Source organism: Hyla sarda, chromosome 3, assembly GCF_029499605.1.
Source record: "Hyla sarda isolate aHylSar1 chromosome 3, aHylSar1.hap1, whole genome shotgun sequence".
Taxonomy (NCBI): Eukaryota; Metazoa; Chordata; class Amphibia; order Anura; family Hylidae; genus Hyla; species Hyla sarda.
In genome coordinates, this window is record NC_079191.1 from 217,215,737 (window position 1) to 217,221,736 (window position 6,000).

The window sequence follows — 6,000 nt, forward strand, 5'->3', positions numbered from 1 at the left end:
GAGGGGGGGAAGAGGGTGACGGCCGTACACCACAAAGAATGGAGATTTAGCGGAAGACTCAAAGACTTTGAAATTGTACGAGAATTCGGCCCATGGTAGGAGATCGGCCCAGTCATCCTGGCGGGAGGAAACAAAATGTCGCAAATAGTCACCAAGAACCTGATTAACTCTTTCCACTTGCCCATTGGATTGGGGATGATAAGAAGACGAGAAGTTTAATTTGATTTTAAGCTGATTACAGAGGGCCCTCCAGAATTTCGACACAAATTGAACGCCTCTATCCGAGACGATATGAGTAGGAAGCCCATGAAGGCGAAAAATGTGCACAAAAAATTGTTTCGCCAACTGAGGCGCAGAAGGAAGACCTGGAAGAGGGATAAAATGTGCCATCTTGGAGAAACGATCAACGACCACCCAAATAACTGTGTTGCCATGGGATAAAGGTAAGTCAGTAATAAAGTCCATTGCAATCTGAGACCATGGTCGCTCAGGAACAGGCAGAGGATGGAGGAGACCGGCAGGCTTCTGGCGAGGGGTCTTGTCCCGGGCACAGACTGTAAAAGGCCGGACAAAATCAGCAACATCAGCTTCCAGGGTAGGCCACCAATAAAAACGAGAGATGAGCTGGACGGATTTTTTGATGCCAGTATGACCGGCGAGGTGAGAGGAGTGTCCCCACCTGAGAATCCTGAGGCGCTGGCGTGGAGGGACGAAGGTCTTTCCTGGAGGAGTTTGTCTGATGGAAGCTGGAGAAGCGGAGATCAGACAGTCAGGAGGAATAATGTGTTGCGGGGAAGCTTCCATTTCAGAGGCATCCGAGGAACGAGAGAGAGCGTCAGCCCTAATGTTCTTGTCAGCGGGGCGAAAATGAATCTCAAAGTTAAAACGGGCAAAGAACAACGACCACCTAGCCTGGCGAGGGTTCAGCCGTTGGGCAGACTAAAGATAAGAGAGATTCTTGTGATCGGTCTATATAATAACTGGGTAACTGGATCCCTCCAGCAGGTGCCTCCATTCCTCGAGAGCCAGTTTTATGGCCAGTAGTTCTCGATCACCAATGGAGTCGTTTTTCTCCGCCGGAGAGAAGGTCCTAGAAAAGAAACCACAAGTAACAGCATGCCCGGAAGAATTTTTTTGTACAAGGACAGCTCCAGCTCCCACAGAGGAGGCATCTACCTCCAATAGAAAGGGTTTAGATGGGTCAGGTCTGGAGAGCACGGGAGCAGAAGAAAAGGCAGACTTGAGATGCTTAAATGCGTCTTCCGCTTGGGGAGACCAGGACTTAGGATTGGCATTTTTCTTGGTTAAAGCCACGATGGGCTAGGAACACACAAGGAACGCTTTCACTGGCACAATGGCAACAAGATCCAGCAAGGAAGTGCAGGGGAAGTGAGGTAATATTGGGACAGGTGAAGACACTAATTAAAACCCATGCGCCAATCAGTGGCGCACCGGCCCTTTAAATCGCAAAGACCCGGCGCGCACGCCGGGGCAGCACAGACGGGGAGCGAGTCTGGTAAGCGGGTCGGGATGCGCACCGCAAGCAGGCGCGTCCCGCATCGCATCCCGGCTGGGAACATTATCGCAGCGCACCCAGTCAGCGGGTCTGACCGGGGCGCTGCGAACAGGAGAACACTGTGAGCGGTCCGGGGAGGAGCGGGGACCCGGAGCGCTCGGCGTAACAATTGGATAGCGTTTTTTCGCATGGTTTGAACAAAATATGTAGTTTTAAACAATTTTTATAGCATGATAGCACTTTTAAATTAAAGGGGTTATCCACCATAGTATGATTTTAGTATGTACCTGGCAGACAGTAATGGACATGCTTAGGAAGGATCTGTCTTCGGGCTAAATGGCTATGTTGTGAGATTACCGTAATACTTTGGCTAGTTTTTGTGAACTGGTATTTCCATTGAAACAAAAGACCTGTGGTTTTCAATCAGGGTGCCTACAGCTGTTGCATTAGTTGCAGATTGATCGCTCCACCCATTGAAGCAGACAGGCACCCTGTCATCAGCTGACTAGTGAGTCAGGTCTCGGCCGCATTGCAAGCTTTGAAAAATCTGAGACAACAGTCATTTTGTATGCTGGTAAAAATAAATAGTGGGCTGAAAATCGCATAAGAATTGTGAGAAAACGTCACACACAGGTACAGACACTATATTATGAACTACACTAACTTTACAGCCCCTGTAGCATAGTCAAATAAAATAAAAAATGCCTGGAATACCGCTTTAATGTGAATTGACTTTGAAGTAATTGCATGCAATTTTTTTCTATTGTTACTACATCTATGTGAACAGGTGCTTATCTATTTTGTTATATAACCCTTACCTTCTCCACACCTGGTACGCATGACTAAGGGCGCATTCCCCCGAAACGCTGTTGCGCCCAAGGTGTTGAGCAGGAGGAAGATCTCCGCTTAGATTCGTCTGTTGATATGTTAAGCTCACTTTGTTAGAAGATCCATGATGAAGTTTCTAAAATAAAAGCAACTGAATAAACCTGAAACGAACATCGTAATCGTGAGTTACTACCTGACTGGGTCTATATATGATGGACACTTAAATGTTTCTATAACTCGCACAGTATGCCTGCTAAAAATTTATTTGATATGTTAAATAGTTCAGACACCACATCAATTTTTGCTTCCCATTATAATCTATGGGCATTCCATTCTACCATTCTCATAGTATTACAAAAAAAACAGATATAATCCCAGGTAATGTTCATTTTACAATGTGCTACTCTACCTGGGAAAAACTTGTAGTAAAGTTTAATTTCCTAAATAACACAGATTTACGTGCAAATGAGCTCAAATTCTACTTCCCATTATACTCTATGGGCATTCCATTATGTCATTCCCCTTGTTAGTTCATATCTCACTCAATCTCAATTTTAAATAATCCCATTGAATATGAAGAATACCATGTTTCTCCGAAAATGGGACCGGGTCTTATTTAAATTTTTATGCACATTGAACAACATGGCGGTTCCACTGTATTTACCCCCCCCCCCCCCATTATCATTATGTGATATGCGCGAGCTGCGCATATCACATGATGATAATGGGGGGGGGGTGTAAATGCCCCCCAACGTCCCTAACCCCCCCCCAACCCCCGCCGGTTTATCAGCACAGCGCTGCACCCCACAATCCCCACATCGGGGTACTGATCATTTGTCACCCGCGAGCGCAGCTTCTCTCCCCCCCCCCTGCCAAATAATTATCAACCGCTGCGCTGTATCTATTCCTGTGCCCGGGCTGCAAATATTAAAAAGCAATCTTTAACTTACCTTCGTCCTCCGTTCCCCCGTTGCTAAGGCACCGGCCTCATGGTCCCTCCGCTGTTCTTGCTGCTTCCTGGTGTTGTGACGTCTCAGAGTCTTCAGCCTATTACCGGCCGTAGCGATGTCCCGCCTCGGCCGATGATAGGAAGAGCCGACTGTCATGTAAGAAGCCGGTGAGCGAGAACAGCGAAGGACAGCGAGGCCGGTTCCTTAGCAACGGGGGAACGGAGGACGAAGGTAAGTTAAAGATTGCTTTTTAATATTTGCAGCCCGGGCATTGTCTAGGTCAGTGGTCTTCAACCTGCGGACCTCCAGATGTTGCAAACATTTGCAACATCTGGAGGTCCGCAGGTTGGAGAACACTGGTCTAGGTCTAATTATTGGGGTAGGGTTTATATTGCAGCCCACCCTGATAATCCGGCTAGGGCCTATTTTCGGGGTAGGTACTATTTTCGGGGAAACAAGGTATGCCTACTAAAGATTTTTTTTCTCCTATTATTTTTCATAGAATACAGCTATAATCTTTCTCCTGTTCATTCTCCTGTTATTCCATAAAAAACTGCTATAATCCCAGGTAATTTTCATTTTACAATGTGCTACTCTACCCAGGGAACACTTGAAGTAAAGGTTAATTTCCTAAATAACACAGATTTATGTGGAAATGAGCTCATATTTTATATTTTACGTCTCATTATAGTTTATGGGCATTCCATTTTGTCATTCCCCATGTAATTCCATCAAAAACAATTATAATCTCACTCCATCTTAAATTGCAATCTTCCCCCTGAGCTCGCACAGTATGCCTGCTAAAGATTTATTTGATATGTTAAATGGTTCAGACTTCAAATCACATTTTGCTTCCCATTATCGTCTATGGGCATTCCATTATGTCATTCAATTTTGCAATCTACAGGGTGGGCCATTTATATGGATACACCTTAATACAATGGGAATGGTTGGTGATATAAACTTCCTGTTTGTGGCACATTAGTCTATGTGAGGGGGGAAACATTTCAAGATGGGTGGTGACCATGGTGGCCATTTTGAAATCGGCCATTTTGAATCCAACTTTTGTTTTTTCAAAATGAAGAGGGTCATGTGACACATCAAAGAAAAACAATGGCATTCTTTGTTTTAATGTAACTTTATTCTTTCATGAGTTATTTACAAGTTTCTGACCACTTATAAAATGTGTTCAATGTGCTGCCCATTGTGTTGGATTGTCAATGCAACCCTCTTCTCCCACTCTTCACACACTGATAGCAACACCGCAGGAGAAATGCTAGCACAGGCTTCCAGTATCCGTAGTTTCAGGTGCTGCAGAATGGGCAGAACAAAAATTGGAACAGGACCCTCAGTTTACGCAGAAGATTTTGTTCAGTGATGAGGCAAACTTTTATGTGAATGGTTAACAAACAAAACCCCCGCTATTGGTCTGACACTAACCCATATTGGATAGATCCCTCCAAGACTGTTGGAACACAAAAATTGATGGTATGGTCTGGTATATGGGGTACAAAGATAGTGGGGCTATTCTTCATCAATGGAAACATCAAGGCCCCTGGATATGTGAAATTGCTACATGATGATGTGTGTCCCTCTTTATGCACTGAAGCTGGCACTTTCCCTGAGCAAGATAGTGCACCACCACATTATGGGTGTCAGGTCCGAGCATTCCTAGATGAACAGTTTCCTGGAAAGTGGATTGGTCGTCGTGGGCCAGTTGAATGGCCCGCAAGGTCTCCCGATCTGACCCCCTTAGACTTTTATCTTTGGGGTCATCTGAAGGCAATTGTCTATGCTGTGAAGATACGAGATGTGCAGCACCTGAAACTACGTATACTAAAGAAGCCTGTGCTAGCATTTTTCCTGCGGTGTTGCTATCAGTGTGTGGAGAGTGGGAGAAGAGGGTTGCATTGACAATCCAACACAATGGGCAGCACATTGAACAGATTTTATAAGTGGTCAGAAACTTGTAAATAACTCATGAAAGAATAAAGTTACGTTAAAACCAAGCACATCATTGTTTTTCTTGTGAAATTCCCAATAAGTTTGATTTGTCACATGACCCTCTTCCTATTGAAAAAACAAAAGTTGGATTCAAAATGGCTGACTTCAAAATGGCCCCCATGGTCACCACCCATCTTGAAAAGTTTCCCCCCTCACATATACTAATGTGCCACAAACAGGAAGTTAATATTACCAACCATTCCCATTTTATTAAGGTGTATCCATATAAATGGCCCACTCTGTATAATAAATAGCTAGAATCCCAGGTAATTTGTTACTCTAACCTTTACCACTAGTGTTCCTGGGTAATTTCCTAAATAACACAGATTTATGTGGAAATGAGCTCATATTTTACGTCTCATTATAGTCTATGGGCTTTCTATTTTGTTATTCCCCATGTAATTCCATAAAAAAACAATTATAATTTCACTCAATCTTAATTTTCAATATTCCCCCTGAGCTCGCACAGTATGCCTGCTAAAAATTTATTTGATATCTTAAATGGTTCAGACTCTACATCAAATGTTGCTTCCCATTATGGTCTATGGGCATTCCATTTTTTCGTTCTGCAGAAAACGCCGGGCGTTCTTCAGGACGCCGGGCATATGCATACGCCCTGCATCCCAAATTTTTAAGGACATGGGGCGTATGCATACGCCGGTGGGAATTCCGGTCCCCACCGCTAGCCGGTTGGGGACCGGG

The 6,000-nt window shown here is 44.5% G+C and overlaps 1 protein-coding gene across 1 annotated transcript in view; it reads right to left on the bottom strand.

Annotated features, from left to right (window-relative positions):
• RNGTT (RNA guanylyltransferase and 5'-phosphatase) overlaps positions 1–2,505 on the bottom strand; it is a 502,134-nt gene extending 499,629 nt beyond the window's left edge. The window contains exon 1 of the mRNA XM_056566087.1: positions 2,335–2,505. The gene's annotated coding sequence lies outside the window, so the exon portion shown is untranslated. The remainder of the gene's footprint in view (positions 1–2,334) is intronic.
• Between the last annotated feature and the right edge of the window lie 3,495 nt (positions 2,506–6,000).